Source organism: Acanthopagrus latus, chromosome 12 (assembly GCF_904848185.1).
Source record: "Acanthopagrus latus isolate v.2019 chromosome 12, fAcaLat1.1, whole genome shotgun sequence".
Taxonomy (NCBI): domain Eukaryota; kingdom Metazoa; phylum Chordata; class Actinopteri; order Spariformes; family Sparidae; genus Acanthopagrus; species Acanthopagrus latus.
The window spans coordinates 8,514,426-8,530,996 of record NC_051050.1 but is presented as its reverse complement, the minus strand read 5'-3'; the positions used below and the strand labels follow the sequence as shown (position 1 = coordinate 8,530,996).

The 16,571-nt window shown below is 43.6% G+C and overlaps 1 protein-coding gene and 1 long non-coding RNA gene across 4 annotated transcripts in view; one reads left to right on the top strand and one right to left on the bottom strand.

Moving 5' to 3' along the window:
- The window catches only part of lpar1 (lysophosphatidic acid receptor 1), a 44,079-nt gene extending 28,821 nt beyond the window's left edge, over positions 1-15,258 (bottom strand). Inside the window, exons 1-2 of one of the 3 annotated variants that reach the window (XM_037117834.1) lie at positions 15,125-15,235; positions 12,447-12,546 (exon numbers count right to left, since the gene is read on the bottom strand). The gene's annotated coding sequence lies outside the window, so the exon portion shown is untranslated. Of the gene's footprint in view, positions 1-12,446; positions 12,570-15,124 lie in introns of those variants that run through there. The other 2 variants (XM_037117833.1, XM_037117835.1) reach the window with 2 other exon arrangements.
- Positions 12,585-15,751, top strand: LOC119030343. The gene is made up of 2 exons (XR_005078242.1): positions 12,585-14,954; positions 15,144-15,751. It is a non-coding gene; the product is annotated as an uncharacterized LOC119030343 (long non-coding RNA).
- The last annotated feature ends 820 nt before the right edge of the window (positions 15,752-16,571 follow it).

Here is a 16,571-nt window from a genome sequence, read left to right as displayed (position 1 = left end):
ATCAACAAAGTTATCCCATGACACTGAGGTGTGGATGTCTGGTCCAATCACCTGCCAAGTAATTTTGGGGGGGAAAAAAAAAGAAAAAAAATGTTTTCCACGTGTAACAAACCATTGGGCGTCAAGTCATAATATTCCTAAGCAACCCTACATTTTAGTGTGTCTCTGTGTTTTGTTACCATCGCTCTGACACGAACTGAGGTGAACTGGATGGGGACAGTCAGATCAGCGCCGCAGCAGACGTTTAATACACTTCACACGGTTACTAAACAGTAACACAGCCTGCACTCAGTTCCCTGGCGATCTATCATCCAAACCCTCTGGTTAATATTGTTAAAGCTTTAAGAGGAACACTGAATTTAATGTTTGACATGTTATTCCTAGGCAGAGAGAGAGTTTAGTCTGTATTGGAGAACGTTTATTAATGTGTCAGACGGACACTCGGCCGGTCTCTGCTGCGGAGTTAAATCAAACGACGGATAATTAAAAGACGAGCTTCACGGCGTGCCACATCATTTTCCATAGAAAGCGCCCTTTTTTTTAACTGATGACACACTGATCTACAACTCACTCAGATCTGGGTGCGTCTGATGACTTGATGAGGTAATTCGACATGGGCGGAAACACAGGCAATCTTTCCAAGCATCGAGCAGAGGTGCATCGCTTACGCAAATGCAGAGAAATAAACAGGCTGCCGAGCTCCTAACTCATCTCTCTGTTCCTCATCCGTCGTGGATGTATTCCGGAATTAACTATACAAACAGGGTTTAATGACTGAAAGTGACCTACAGTCTGCTGATTGTTTGGCTATAAATAATTTGGATTTCCAGAGGGTTTTCTTCCCGTGACTCTCCCTGGTTGTTGTAGCTTCGTGGGGGGGGGGTTGGTTCACATCTTCTAACAGAGCCTGGGCTGGGTACCTGTTCCTGATCACCGTCTGTGAGGACTACTGGAGCACCGTCTACTAGAACAATTATATCATCTTGGAATTTTAAGAAAAAAATCAGAAAAAAGTGCAATTTAAGAAAATAATAGAAAAACAAGGTCAGTCTGTGGCCATTTTATTTGACTACAGAACCCTGCATATCCTTTGACGCTTTACTTTCTTCTGTGCTGGACCATCACACATCATGGAGACCTCTCTCTCTCTCTCTCTCTCTCTCTCTCTCTCTCTCTCTCTCTCTTTCTGTCTCTCTCTCTTCCCTGGCTGTTGGGTGCCTCGCTCCAGATGTTTTGGATCTGGATCTTTCTCCTCCAGGAGTGTCCGCCTCTCCCCATCGTGTCTCTCTCTCTCTCTCTCTCTCTCTCTCTCTCTCTCGCTCTCTCTTTCGCCCTCTTTGTTTGTTTCTCGCCTCCTATCTATGTGCATGGTGTGCGTGAGCTTAGCCTCTTATGTGTTTGTGTAGTCTGTCCTCTTTCCAGGTCTCCGTGTTGCAGACCCAAGTCCGTCTGCCACGCCCTGACGTTGTCCACTTGTATCTCTCGATCCGTCATCCCGATTGTCCACATTGTAATTTCCCTACCATATCATTTGGATGTCTGTCCGTCTTTGGTCTTTTCTTTGTAACTCTTCCCGGCATTTCTTCCGGTTTTCTACCCTTTAAAGGTTTATTTTAGTTACGTTTTACCGAATATGAACCAACCGGGTGAGGCTAGAGGGAGTCATATGCTGTACAGATTGTGATGTTCCCCCGAGGGAAATCTGAGACATATTTAAATAAAATTGACTTGACTTTCATTTGAGAGACGTTGCCTTTGAAATGAAGAAGTCAAAGCTATCACGCTGATGTATAGTTTGTCAAGGAATTATGATGGTTTTCTATTTTCAGGGAGACAAGAATGCATCTCTTGGCTCTGGAACTGAGAAAAATATCATCATGTGAAGCTTTTTTGGACGTTGAAGTTCAAACAAAAACGTTTTATTGTCCAAGAAACGGCCCCTGCGTTTCACCAGCACTTTACATTGTTGGCTCTGTGGTTTTTCAGGCTTTGTCAGAATTATTCATGTTCATAAAAAGTCACAAAGTGATTACAGTCATGAATAAATTATCACACAGAACTGTAATGCCATTGTGCGCATCTGGGACACGGCGATGATTTTGAAAGATGTGAAACTATTTTTGGTTCAGCTGTGCCGCTTTTTCCAAAGCCGACTTTGATGTGAATGAGTTATGAGTGACGGAGGTAACATCTGAAAGTGATAGAGAGTCTCCTCACTGACTGCTTTTAAACCGTCTGCACACTCTGCTTTGGGGTGTCCTGCCTGTGTTTAGTTCCTTAGTTAGGGGAGCTATTTGTAAGAAAAGTTGAGTCTTGCAACCTGTCAAATACTGAAGCTTTGACTTACCATCCCAAAGCATCAGTATTCTAAGAGATAGGACCTCTCATTCTATATTTATGCATTTGCACTGATGCTTAAGCAAGAAACCTCTTTCAGTCAGAGTAAATCATATATTTTCTGAGTTTATACCAGACACGCTATAGAGAGGCCGTTCATTTAAGGCCGTTTGAATAGAGAAGTCCCTAATGTCAGCAACAGAGGTTGTATGACACATATTCCACCCTCTTCCATCCAAAAGCCAACCATGTGCTTTAGAGCAACCGAACCGGGCAAGATATTGGCCAGTCGCATTGTTGCATGACAGTTTCAACCAATTTGTGGAGGATATCAATCATTAGAGACTAATCTGGCATTCCCAATTCATTAAACCAGGGGGATGGTCTACTTACTTTGACATAACTGCCCGGGGGTGGTGCCAAGATGGCTGTCAAGTGGCAGGACATGCCTGTATGGACTTGTCTCTATACCCCCTTGATGTAATTTTTTCCTCGTATGCGGAGCCTGGCTGCCATCCAGTGAGTTTGCATCTTGGACATTCTTGACATAACAAATTTTATAGAGCGACTAAAATGTCCAGGATGTGATGCAGCATACCAGTCCTGGACCAATTTGTCTGGAGGTGTCAGGGCTACTATCTCACATTGGTTTAAAAAGCCTGTTCAACATTCCATCTTGGCGCAGACTGAGATGATTTATTCCTTTTCTATAGCAGCCATGAGAGCCCGAGCCACAAATTCCCACCTGGCGCTCATGTGGCAACGTGGATATTATATGTATGTACAAGCGAAGCCCGAGAAGACTCAGATCTTACATATTTCCGTACTTCCTCCATCTCCTCTTTTCATATAATCTGCTTTTACTCATCCTTTTACCCCCATTTTTCCTGCCTTCTTTCTCCCTTCACCTTCCAACTTGCCTCCTCTCCTTCAGCCTCTTCACACTGGTGATTTCTTCCTTTTCCATCCTATCACCTCAAACCCTCTCAGCTCTTCTCTCTCTTCGCTAACCTTTCCTTTCCTCTAGACCTTTTCCCTCATCTTCTGTCATCCCACTTTTCTTCAGCTTTCCTATCCTCTCTGCCTCCCTCCTCCTCCTCCTTCTCCTCCTCCACCTCCCCCTCTCCTCTTTGCCAACTCTCCACACAATGTGCCCATTGTTTCCACGCTCCCACCCCAGAAAGCAGAGAAATGGGACTTCTACAACCCAGAATACACACACATACACACGCACACATAGGCATCCATTCTCTAACTTTCCCTTTAACATCATGGGCGAGTGCACACACACACAAACTCACCCTCCACTCTCACACATACTCTCAAACAGTTGCAGCGGAGCTCGGGACAAGGGCTGGATTGAGAGCCGGCGTTGAGTCATGTGTGACCGCGGCCGTGACGGGCTGATTCACGGCTCGTCACTCGATGATACCCCTCCAACCACTTAAGCACTTCCACCTCAGCACACACAGAGCCCCAAACTGACACATGTTCAGTCATAATAGTCATTTTGATGGCTGAGAATAGTATAGAATACAGTCACAGCGCCATAGATTGCACACCATGCACTGCATACCCCATATGTGCACGTTCAACAGATTACAGTGTCTGCTTTGGCAGCCTGGTCTCACTCCCAATGCATCTGACACTGTAGGTACCCCTCTAGCATCACATCTTGAATAGCCACTGTAGAGAGGCAGTATAAAGAGCCACGTCCAAGTCCAAGTTGAGGCCGAATGGAGATAAATTTAACCCAAACATGATCTTTTCCTAAACCTAACCAAGCAGTTTTTGTGCCTTAACCTAACCAAACCAAACCACAACTTTTTGACCACACCAAAAGTAGTAATATGTGATGCTATGTGAACTGTTTGTTTATCATGCATCAGTGCTAAGTTGACTGCAGAGCCAAACTGACTCTAGAGGTGTGGGGAGAGCATCATAGTTTGAGGCTTATGTTTTGACCTGCCAGGAATAAATTGAACCATACTTAATCAACTCAACTAGGATAGAATACAATATCATACAATACCATATTTCTCCTGACTAGATATGAACATAATAATATATAGGACAACAAACTAAACCATATTTGAACCAGAATATAATAGAATGGAAAGAATACAGGACATAGAAAAAAAACAGATGATTTGTCTTATGGAATAGAACCGCACCACACTTTTCATTCCAGTCGCCTGAGGCGTATATGATTTGATTAAACTCAGCTACAGTAGAAAAGGGATGGAAAAATGGGCTTTGTCATACAGACCATACTTCACCCGGCTTGACCTTAATAGAAGAGAATAAGGAGAATCTTTTGAGAATACTGTTGTACACAAAAACAAAAAAAGGAAAGCCAGAGACTATAACATGACTGAAAAAGAAAAACCACAATACAAGACGTTCAAAATTCATGTGTTTCATCACATCACCAACAGAAGCACTCATGCAGAATTTACTCGTGGACTCACTCACACAAAATAATGTTTCATTCCCCTGGGGAGAAGGAGATAAATTGTTAAATTACACACAACCCAGTACAGGCAGGCTGAGTGGGTGTCACAGTGGCTTCTGGTTCCTAGAAAGCCACTGGAAGCGATGTTTTACTTCTAAATAACAACCAGAATCATAAATAACATATAAAAGCCTTTTTTTAATTCGCCTATAAATTCTTCCGGGGGATCACAGATCGCAAAAAGGGCTGGTGACAACCGAAAATCCAACTCGTGGGTTATTATCTGCGCGGCAACGTATTACACACCCTTTCATTTAGCGAATGTCCACCTAATAAGCTACTTTGCTCCGAGGTTTTTTTCTGCTGTGATCTGTTCCACATGTTTTGGTAAAGCAGGTTTTCGGGCTAAATGGCAGGAAAATGTCTCAGTATGAAATTAATCCTGGGAAAAGCTCTCAGAAATGCAGCTGAGAGCAGCGTAAGCATAAGCCGCGTGACACAAACACACGGTGTGTAGCTCACCGCGCACCTAAACTTCGTGGCCTTTGTGCAGTTATGGACAGCTGGCGGTGGCGGAGTGCAGAGTCTTAATGAGCGGCGGCCAGTTTTATTTGTATCTTGCGTTAGAATACTAAGAGACAAATGCATAGCACACGCTGTATCGCCGTGGGTAAACACACAAGTCAGTAGAACCAGATGTCTCCAATGAAAGGGGCATTGTTGGGGAGGGATCATTATGACTGGTCTTCGATTCCAGTGCAATTTCAAGGTGAAGGACAATAAACACCAGGGAAAGTCCTTCAGATGTAAAAAAAATATGTTGAATATTCAGGAATGGGGCTGCAACTAACGACCACTGTCATTACCAGTTAGGCTAATTATTTTCACTATTAATCAAGTAATCGTTTAGTCCGGTGTTGTTCAGTCCTGGTCCTCAGGGCCCCCCTGCCCTGCATGTTTTAGATACTCCCCTGCCCCGACACACCCGATTCAAATGAACGAGTCTTCAGCAGAGCTCGATGACAAGCTGAAGCGTTGAGTCAGGCATCCCGAGGACCAGCATTGAAAAACGACAGCTCAGTCGATCACAGTTACAACTTCCTAGAGCTCAAAGTGACGCAAAGACGCCAATATCAAGATAGTTGGCAACTAATTTTCATCTAAGTTGCAGCAGGTTTGGACACAAGAACGTGTCCGTGTGACCTTGTGACAGCTCGCACTCTTCTGTGTATCTGCATATACACAAAGCCTGGGTGCAGATAAACAGCCTCCACCACATGTGTCATGCTACTCCGCAGTTTATTGTTGGGTGTGTTCACTCGTCCGCTAATGAAATCACACTATTGGAGACAGATTCCGCCGATTACATCACCGGAGCAGATGCAGTGCATGGGATTGCGTCAGTGCGGTCTGCCGGGATTTCGGGCGTTTGACTCCAAAGCGTTCTTCAAATTCATCACCGAACGCTCCGGACTGTCAGAATCCTTAATGCTGAATGAAAACAAATGCTCGCATGGATGGAGGCTACCGCACTGAAAGCACGTTTAAAGATATTTGTGCGTTGACTTAAAAATGAAATCCCAAAGCAATTATAAATTGGGCAATACAGTATTTGGATTTCTGTTGTTCTGGATCTATTTCAGCACATTACATTTGAAATAAACCAATGGTTATAAGATGAAAGTGCAGGCTTTTGGTCGTAATTTCGAAGGGTTTCACACCCAGATTGGATGACTTGCGGCTCTTTTTTATAAAGTCCCTAAATTACCAATTTAACAGCAATGCAGCGGGACATTATATCTAAACAAACAAGACAACCAAAGACTTTTATGGCCAAGCAATGGAATGTTCTTTACAGGCCAAACCGGTCACCTGACCTCAGTTCAACTGCAGGTTCCACTTACTGAGGAGAAGACTGAGGGCCAAAAGTGAGCGAGTGAGCTTTATTTAGTTTGCACTTTAGAAAACAGTAGCTAGCAGTTTTGTTTTCATTTCCCTCAGTATGTTATGGGTTATAGAACAAGTGAAAGGTTTTTAAAGTTAAAAGGTGCCAGCAGGGGCACCTCTCTCCAGCAGAGTAACACCGCTCCTGAACAGAATGAAAGGCCTCGTCACTTTTTAATTCCTTTATGACATCACACTGTCACCATGACATTTGCATGAGTTTTGCCTATACTGACATTACAAGTGAGCTGAAAACACGACAGAGTCATCCGGAGACACAGTGAGGAGGGCTATCCTCAGGCATGTGTGAACTGACCAATCAGAGCAGACCAGGTATTCTGGAGCAGGTGCCTTTTAAGAGGACAGGAGTTAAAACAGAGCATTTCAGACAGAAGAGGAATATGGCACAACAGGATTGGACTGGGCAGTATGAGAAAACTCTTGTGTTTTTAGTTCACTACTTTGTAGACCTACCACTGTCAGCAAGTACAGTTTCAAGTCTTCTTAGATTAGTCTCTACCAGTTCTGTGCGTTTGGACCGTTTCTCCCTTTCTTCCTGGCAAATCCTTTCAAGCTCAGTCAGCAGAACGAGGAGTGATTGTGAGCTGCCAGGTCTCTCCACAAAAGTTCTACGGTGTTTTTGGCTCAGCCACTCAGTGGCATTCAGAGACTTGTCCTGAAATGAATCCAGGGTTTTCTTGGTGGTATATACTTCAGGTTAATGTCATGCATTTGCTCCAGTTTACCTCAGGGACCTCTGATTACTTGGCTGCATCTTTTCTCATCAGAGGGGAAATTACTGTATTTTACTGAATTCTTATTTACTTGTGTATCTTAGAGATTTGTTTTACTGCAGACATTTCTAAAAGTTGAAAAGGAAAATTGAAAAACTGTTGACTGAAAACTGCACAGAAGGAAATCGCAACAGATATAATTCAGACATTAAAAATGTCAGAAATGTCAGCAGTGATAAAGAATAATGCATTAAGACTGAAATACTCAAACGTATAATTCTGCATTTTATACAGCTTTCCTGGCAGATGCAACACAATTTTACTGATCACCTTGACTGTGGCAAGGTAAAGCGGTTTACCTTGATGATGTGTTCAAACCACAGTAAGAGTCTGTTTCTTGCCACCCTATTTAGCTCACGGTGACTGCTCCTGTTTGTACCCTTCCTCCCTGCAATATTTAAAGGTGGTTTTTGGAGAATATGGCCAGAATTCCATGGTTGCTCCAAAAACATAGAGGGCAGCATTTGACCGGAGTAACCAACAACTGCTGCTTTTCAGGCTATCCTTGGCTGTATCTAGATACTGTTAGCTAATTGGCTGATGGCACAGTAAGCCCTGCAGTTTGCCTGGAACAGGACGTGGATGGAGGCGATTTACGCCTTGTTGGTACAACGTGGTATTACAGACAGCACTGGCCAGGGCTACCTGGTCAGCATGCTTGCATCAGTGGACATCTCTGTAACATAATACATTAACATCTTTGGCAGAACATCAACACTGTTGTTTCTTCACTCTCTGTTGATAATGTTACTTAATTTTTTTAATGTTTTAAACAAAATTCTGGCCATGTCTCAACAATTACTCCTTTAAAAGGGATCAATTGTTGTGTGAGGCAGAGTACATACATATCGTGTCCACTAGATCAGTTGTTATTGAAGTGTAGCTAATAATAACTACATATAAATCTTTGTGTAAAAATATAATGCATGTTATATAAAGGCATCCTACCATGGGAAGACCTTTTGAGTGTTGCAACAGTGTACTGAACCACTGTTTGTGTTTACTCCTAAAATACAGCTATGTTAAAAAGTAATTTCCTCATTCTTGCAGATCTCGGTTCCTCTTTGTCTTTCCCACGAATGACGTGGGACATGATTTGAACCCACATACCCACCACACACCTACACAAAACAGAGTTAAGACAGGAGGAATGAAAAGTTGCAGTTAGAGAAGTTGATGGGAGGGCAGGGAGTTATGGAGTGAGGGTCAGGCATGTTTTTTTTTGTTTGTTTTTTTTTCAAAAGCTGATGTGGTCCAAGCGCGAGCCTCTGACATTGCGTCATTTCAAACATCTCGGTCACTCTGACTCCACGTGTCTCGCTGATGCCTAGCGCATGGTGTGACCCAACAGAACTGACCAATATCCTTTTGTCAAACTCACGGAAAATCTTTTATGCAGGTTCACTGAAGGACATATCTTGTTCCATTTCTGGGAGTGTCTGTGCACATTAGTAGTTGCAGACAGTGGGCACGAGTCTGCAGAGTAAGTGGTGCTCTACAGGTATGCTGAGACCTTAAAAACAGACTAGTGGTTGGCTCCAAACCTGTGGGAAAATGTGCCTGCCTGCTTTTCTCTCTTTCTGTCTCTGTTATGTCTTTATCATCATCTTTTTTTTTATTATTCTCTCAGTGTCTCAGTCTCCATTTCACGGAGTCGTCTGGATATGTTAAACACATTGTCAGGGCCGTGACATGTGATTCCTGCAGGGCACTCAAAGATAACTTTTGGGCCACTTTGTCTGTGCTAGCTTGCTGGCTAACAAGCTACCCTCTGCTCGTTACATGTCACCCTCTGAAACTGAATGTCACTCCCCCAACGTACAGTAACCACATTTTAAGATAATGTCAAAAAAAGTTGACTATTCCGAACTGCCTTCTGCATCACACACATACTGGCAGCAGCATCTTCAAACTGATAAGAGCAGCTTTCCCGTCAAAACCAGCTTATTTTTTGCATTTGCTGAGATAAAAATGAAAGACAGCAGAGTTTGAAGAGGACCTTTGCTTACACAACAGGAAGCAGAACATAAAGCTGATGTACTGTAGTGTGAAACATAAAACTGGGACGGATGAGATAGGCACATGTCTGCTGTGACACTACTTAATCCTTAATTTTACCATGGGAACCACTAAATCCACACATCTTAAACAGCTAAACTGACCGACATGGGTTATATTGTCTGCAAACTTGTACAAATGGTGAATAATACCAGAGCTGACCTGAAACGCCTTGAAGCTTCAGACTACAGTGAGACATCTGGCTTCTCTCTGATCTCAGTTGAGAGTTGGACATTCTCAGCACAGGATCAGGCAGCTGACAGGAACAGAAGACACTAACGGTGGTCCCTCAGCGCTGACTGACGTTTTGACTAAAACATTTTTACAAGCCGCTGTCCTTAACTTCAACACACATCATATTATCGCGCCTGAGAGGGGCTAAAAATGAACGCGTTCACCCAGGTGTTGTATTTTCATTACAGCCAATCAAACCCTGTGCAGATAAAATACCTACAACTATTCAACCGACCCGGGAGCACATTCCGATTATACACATTCATGTTGAAGACAAAAGCCAGATGTTAGTACATGTTGCTGGGTTTTTTGTCTAGTGTGAAAGAAAAAAAAAATTCACAACCCGGTTCCCACCCACAGGGCCATAATTTATTACTAACATACAGCTGAATGTCTCAGCACTATGCACAATACCTAATGATGCAAGTATTTACCCTTTCTCTCCATCTACAACAATGTGTGCTCTCATCCGGTCTACTTATTACGATACAATTTTGGCAGTGGGTAACTCACATTGTATGCATCTACTGTGTCAAACACGATGGGAGATCTAGAGTGCACCTTCGAAACCAAATGAATGAAAATAAAAATGAGGACAGCTTTGTACTGAAACTCACTGTCACCCCCAGAGCTATATCACATCATGGAACGTTATACTTTTATCACGATATAAACAAACAAAACATCAGTAATAAGTGGAACGCTTGAAGACCGAGGGAGGCTTTTGGTCTGTTATTACTGTTTTTTGACTGCAGCTGATCGAGTGTTTTGCTATTATGTGTTACCTAAAAAAGTCTCATGTCACTGCAAACCATAAGCATGACCGAGACCATAGCATGTGAAACTGCAGTGTGGTGCGTCACTCTTCTAAATAAGTCCACTGTGGTCTGCATCTGAATCCTGATCAGCAGTTGAAAAACAAGTTTTGGCCTGACCACAGATTCACACTGAGCTGGACTGAAACTAAAGCAGAAACCTTTGCATCACTGTCTTCCACAGAAGTGATGCACGCAAAGAGACAGAAACAAAAGCTTTGTAACTATGTGTTGTATCTTTCATATCCTCATCACTGCCCTCAAGCTCACAAAATGTGACTGTGGTACCTGCACGAATGTGGAAACAATCTGGACGTCGGGAGGAAGAATGGGTGGAATGCGGGTCCTCAGACGAGGGGGAGGAGAAATCTTGCCTTCGCTAATCACAACACAGATGGTTCAAGGACCCTTTTCTTTTGACTGATGTCAGGGCTCATGTGGGGTAACATAAAACAGTCATCTTCACAGGGGACGATACGTCTTTGCAGTGGGGAGTTGTGTTTAGTTTGACCAAAAGGGTCACAAGTCAGAAGCATCAGCTCATCCCTTCAGCATTTGTTTTGCTTTTCAGCGAGTTTTGGAATAACTTTGGGATGAGTTTTCGTAGCCCTCAATCTATCAGAGCTTGAAGGACTGATGGCCCGCGCTGCTCCCCTGGTTACTGAGGAGACCACTCAGCTACTGAGAACTACCCTGAGGCCATATTTGGAGCGCTGAGGTGTCAAAAACCAGGGTGACACAGTGTGATAATCAACCGAAAGATCTGAAAGAGAAGTTCAGAGCAGACTGAAAAACTGCAGTAAAATGTTTTGGAAACTTCAACCACTTTGAACTGTTATCTCTTGCAGATTGCATCACATGTCTAAGAAGATAAGGTTATTGCTTTTCACTTCTGTATCTCACTTATCTAGACATTTCACTTGATAACGGCCCGTGCTGGTGGTTAAATGTTGTATATCATCACTAAGGTGGCTCAAAACTAAAAACCGTAACCATGTAAGTTCGGTAAGCTTATTTGTCATATGACACAAAACAAAGTATAAGGAGTCCAAACTGTCCTCAGTACATAAAGCAGCTTCAAGGAACTCTCAATTATGTTAATTGTGGAGACCCCTCTGGACAAAAGTGGCGTGAGTATCACCGCCTTTTCTGTCATCCTTCACCTGTTCTGGGGGAGCAGTTGAAGGAGCTTCCGTTGGTGACGTCCAGAACCTTTAACATGTACAAGTTATACAAAACACCTGAGAAATTAAAAAAGGATAATAGGTCTCCTATAGAGACTGCTTTTGCAGCCAGTTAAAAGTTCTGTGCAGCAGATTTGACTGTCTGTCAGAATTTTGAAGTTTTGATCATGTTTTTTGATTAATTGGTAAAAATGGCTGAATTAAGAAATATCTATAAGAAACATTAATGGTTGAATAAGCCACAGGTCAGGACACTGAGGGAGCAGCAGCTCTGTTTCTGACGGGTTTCACAACGGCAGGAAATAATATTTCTCCATGTCCAAAGTGTAAAGGTCAGAATGCCTTCAACAGCCCAAGGCCAGTCAGCCTATCTCACCTCCGGCTGTCGCTTGTGGATGTGTCTCAGTCTGGTTTAAAGTTAGTATACCTGAGATCATACAGTACAAGATGAAAATGGACCCTAAAGTAGAAAATGATCAAGAGTTCCAGTATTTCATTCATGAACTTGTTTTTTTTTTTTTTTTTTTGCGAAGCTTCAAGGCAACAGTCAATGAATGTTACTCGTTAGGCGACATTATTTTAAGAATGTGGATTCTATATTGAAAACAGCCTGAAGGCCACAGACCTGGTCTGCCAACAGAAGTGTAAATGCCTCTCGCACTCAGCCCCGAGCTTCAAAGACCCCCTGAGGTTTGCTGCAGTGGGTGGTAGGTAAACACTATCTCCTGCGAATACACAAATAAACACACTCTCACACACACACAAACACACACCATTTGAGCCCCAGATCAGTATAATTAGATGACATCAAAAAGGGGTGAAGACACCATGTAGAGAGCATATGGCTCTTTTTTTTTATAGCAGAGCTTTGAAATCACTTTCAAAGAAATATGAAATACAAACTTTGTCATGCTGTTTCATATCTCGAGTGCATGTGGAAATGAAAAAGAAAAACGGCTTGTGATCGCTACAGAGTGTGGAGATAACGACAAAAAAGCCATTTGTTTGTTACGAGGATAATTTGTCTTAAAGGCGGAGGTTGGGACCAAAATGGAGACATTTTTTTATTCTTGATATTTTACAGTCAAATTGCAGTATCTGTAGCCCCATTCACACGGCAGTTTGCATGTGGGGATCCTGCGCCAATTCTCCGCCTCCTCCTCTGTGTGAAAGTTTCAGATGTGGTGAAATTTCACTTGGGGTGCTGATCCGCCTCTGGAGGTGTCAGGGCCATATTACTGGCGAACTGAACCAGTGTGAACGGATAAGCGGCGCGGAGCGGGGGGGCGTGTCTCGTCCAGTCTGATGTAGTAATTGTAACTGTCTTCGGCAACTTATATGAGGGAAAAAAATACCACAGCTGTTTGTGGAGAAGTGTCCGTCCTCCTGTCTGTCCTACCAACTCCGGGGGACACTGGGTAAACACCTTGAAAACAAACTGACATCATCATCATGACGTGTACCGTTACGCCTCTTTAGCAGCCACAGCGCCGGCTTTCTGTGTGAATTACACAGCAGTTCGTCTTTAATGCGGAGATGCTTCACTCTGTGTGAATCACTATTGGCGGTGAATTGGCAAACCAACGTTGCAGAGATAATGCGGCATCGCTGTGTCAATGATGATGATGATGATGTCGCATCTCAGTTACTGGAAAAAGTTCACTGCACCTGCTCAGAATATTGTTGAATCTTTCTTTGAATCGTTGAATCAGTGTAGACTTTATCGCCACATACTGGCCCGGCAAGCCTGTTCCGGCATTTGTAATAGTTTGTGTCCGGGTGTGTTTGGAGATAATTTCAAAAACAAAAGTCGTGTGGCGGAGTGGAAAAATATCTGTTCTAGTGAAAACTTTGTCCTAACCTGCTCTGAGGGAAATGTTATGGGCCTCCAAAGAGATTACAAATCCCCCTCAGGAAACACAAACACAAAGTCTGACCGCTTTGGGACTAAATGTTGGACGCATCATCAAGCCTCAGTTCTTTGGCAGGAAAGAAAACACGTGTTGAGATGTTATTGAATAACTCTGTTTTACTACCCAGGATGCACAGCTTCAGTTTCACTTAAAACATCATCTTTGCAGCAATATGGTCTCTGTACATTCTGAACCTCGGTGTTAAGTCTCGTCGTGCTGTATGCACATGTCAGGTGAGTGAAAAACTGAGCTACTTCCATGACTCCTCCTGGCTCCTGCTCATTCAGGAACAACGAGAGCAGCTGGATGAAACCTGAACTAGATGCAGGAATAAAGTCTCCCAGATGCAGGAGTGATAATGGAAGATCTGCTTTAGACTTTTTACTGTAAAACTGGAGACAAAACAAATGATGTCTTTCTGTCACAGAAAGAAAAATAAGAGATTGTCAAGGAGACTGGTGCTCCGATCTGACCCGGAGTCATTCACCTCCATCCATTTATCAGCGGGGGCAGGTTAACATATAGTCTAGAATATCTGATCCTATTTTAGTGGAAGGATCCGGTGTGTCACGTCTTTAACAGAGAGTTCAGTCAGAAGTGAAGTTTGTTCATTAAATGTGTGTTTGGAGGCCTGAGTCCAGGGCGCAGCGCGGTGTACTGACTCCAGCACCGAGGCGCGTACTTTGGGAAGATGCCAACGCCACAAGAAATGTTTGAGGACCATCAACGCTCTGCTGGCCCGGTCTTCATATTTTAGCAGTTACACCTACAAGTACTGGCCACGACAAAACACCAGCATTTCCTGCTGGATGACAGCTGGATCGGACTAAGGAGGGGGGAGAGCGAGGAAGAGGACTAACAGAAATCTCCAAAAACATTCTCTGAGCGCACATCAGCGTGGAAAATCAACACAGATGTCAACCTTTTTTTTTTTCTTTTTTTTTTTTTAACTCCCAGACCCAATGTCCGCTTGGTTTGTTTTTGTTTTTTGCTTCCCCCCCCCCATCACTCCCTTGCACAAATATTGTTCCAATCCCAGCTTTTGATAAAGAGCCCGACTCTGGCGCAACAAGTCCCCTCAGTCCAGCCGCGTCCCTGTTCTCAGCCGAGCGTCTCCTGTCGACATAACGGTGCGCACGGCGGGTCCAGTCATCTGCTAACGCCATCAGAGGCTTTTATCTGAACCCGGCTGCTTTCTCCAGACCACGTCTACGTGGCAGGTATACTTTTTGATTATGTACAGATGCCCACGTTGTGCATGCACAAGGAGACGCGCCGCAGAGAGCCAATGAAAAACATCTATTTCTCTCTCTCTCTCTCTCTCTCTCTCTCTCTCTCTCTCTCTCTCTCTCTTATTTATATGAGGATTCATTCAAAACTCAATACTTACAGTGTCTTCTTTTTTCCAGTGAGAGCAGTAGATAGGTAGGTGTAGCTTACTCCCTGACTGGTTCCCTGGATGTCCAGCTCAAAGTCTTGATTCGGGGGTGCCTGAAATTCCTTCCAACGGACAACTCCTAGAGACTGTGCCTGCCCGGCTGCCTGCGCAACTCTGGTGTCAAAGTCGCAGAAGTGTAATAATGCAAGACTCCAAATCCAGTAGACAGCCAGGTAACCCTTTCATGTTTGTGTGTCCGTGCGGAAAACAAAAGAGCAATATCCCCCTCCTTCACCAGCGTGCCCCTGTGTCTCAAGTTGTTCTATCAGTTTTGTATCCAGATGAAGTCGCCTTGATGCTCTCTGCTGCGTCTCCGTGCCTCTCTGCGCTGGCGCGGCTGCTCCACCAAGCTCTCTCTCTCTCTCACTCTCTCTCTCTCTCTCTCTCTCTCTCTCTCTCTCTCTCTCTCTCTCCCTGACCGACCGACTGCCACACACTCTCTGCAGGAGAGGGATCTTTGTCTGCACATGACGTCACTCACACACATGCACACGCAGACACACTCACGCATACACACTGAAAAAAAAAACAACTAATAGAAATGCTTAATGTGTGCCATTAAAACGTTGCTGGAGACCATATTTTGCTTGTATGAACTTTATTGAAAGGCGTGTTTTCTGAAACGGAGACTGTTCTTGCACTATGTTTGAAACATCTGGATTTTTGAAAAGAAAAAAAAAAAAGCTGAGGACAGGTGACTCTTGATCGGCAACAAGTGCATTCGCTCAGCCCAGTTTCCATCTATCCTGCTTATCGTGTAAGAAAAATGATATTTTATGATGTCAATGTCCCGTTACCAAAGGCACTCCTTGTAGTGTTTCGCAGCTGAGACTTGTTCTTTTTTCCCTCAGTGCCTAATTGGAAACACATTTTTTTTTTCCTCTTTCTCAGTAACTTGTTAAGAAGGAGAGAGACAGACAGACAGGAAGGCAGAGAGGGGTGGAGTGTAAAAGAGAGAGCGTGAGACTGACACCCAGGGACTCAAAGGCATATTGTATTCCTTACCAATTAACCTTGCACAGAATATATTGGAAATATTTCCTCCCGTCTGCCGGTGCTGGTGTCCAAGTGGAGTTAAAACCGTCTCAAATGAGGGTTCTCTGCCTATGAGAAAGTATTCGGTAGTTGTGTCTGCCAACTTGACACCATCTGTGAACACTTAGAGAGGTGTTTGTAGTAAACCAACCGCCGCTGCCGTGGAATGAAATGGAGTGTCAAAGCCACCATACATTCAGGAATATAACGTTTCTCATTTGTCTCAGTAGAAGGGGGAGTTCACAAAATCAAAAATACCCATTTCCTCATACCTGTTGTGCCCTCTGCCAGTGTTGTAGAAAGTACCCAAAAGTCACACTTGGGTGAAAGTAAAAGATATTGGTCAAAATGTTGCTTTGGTAAA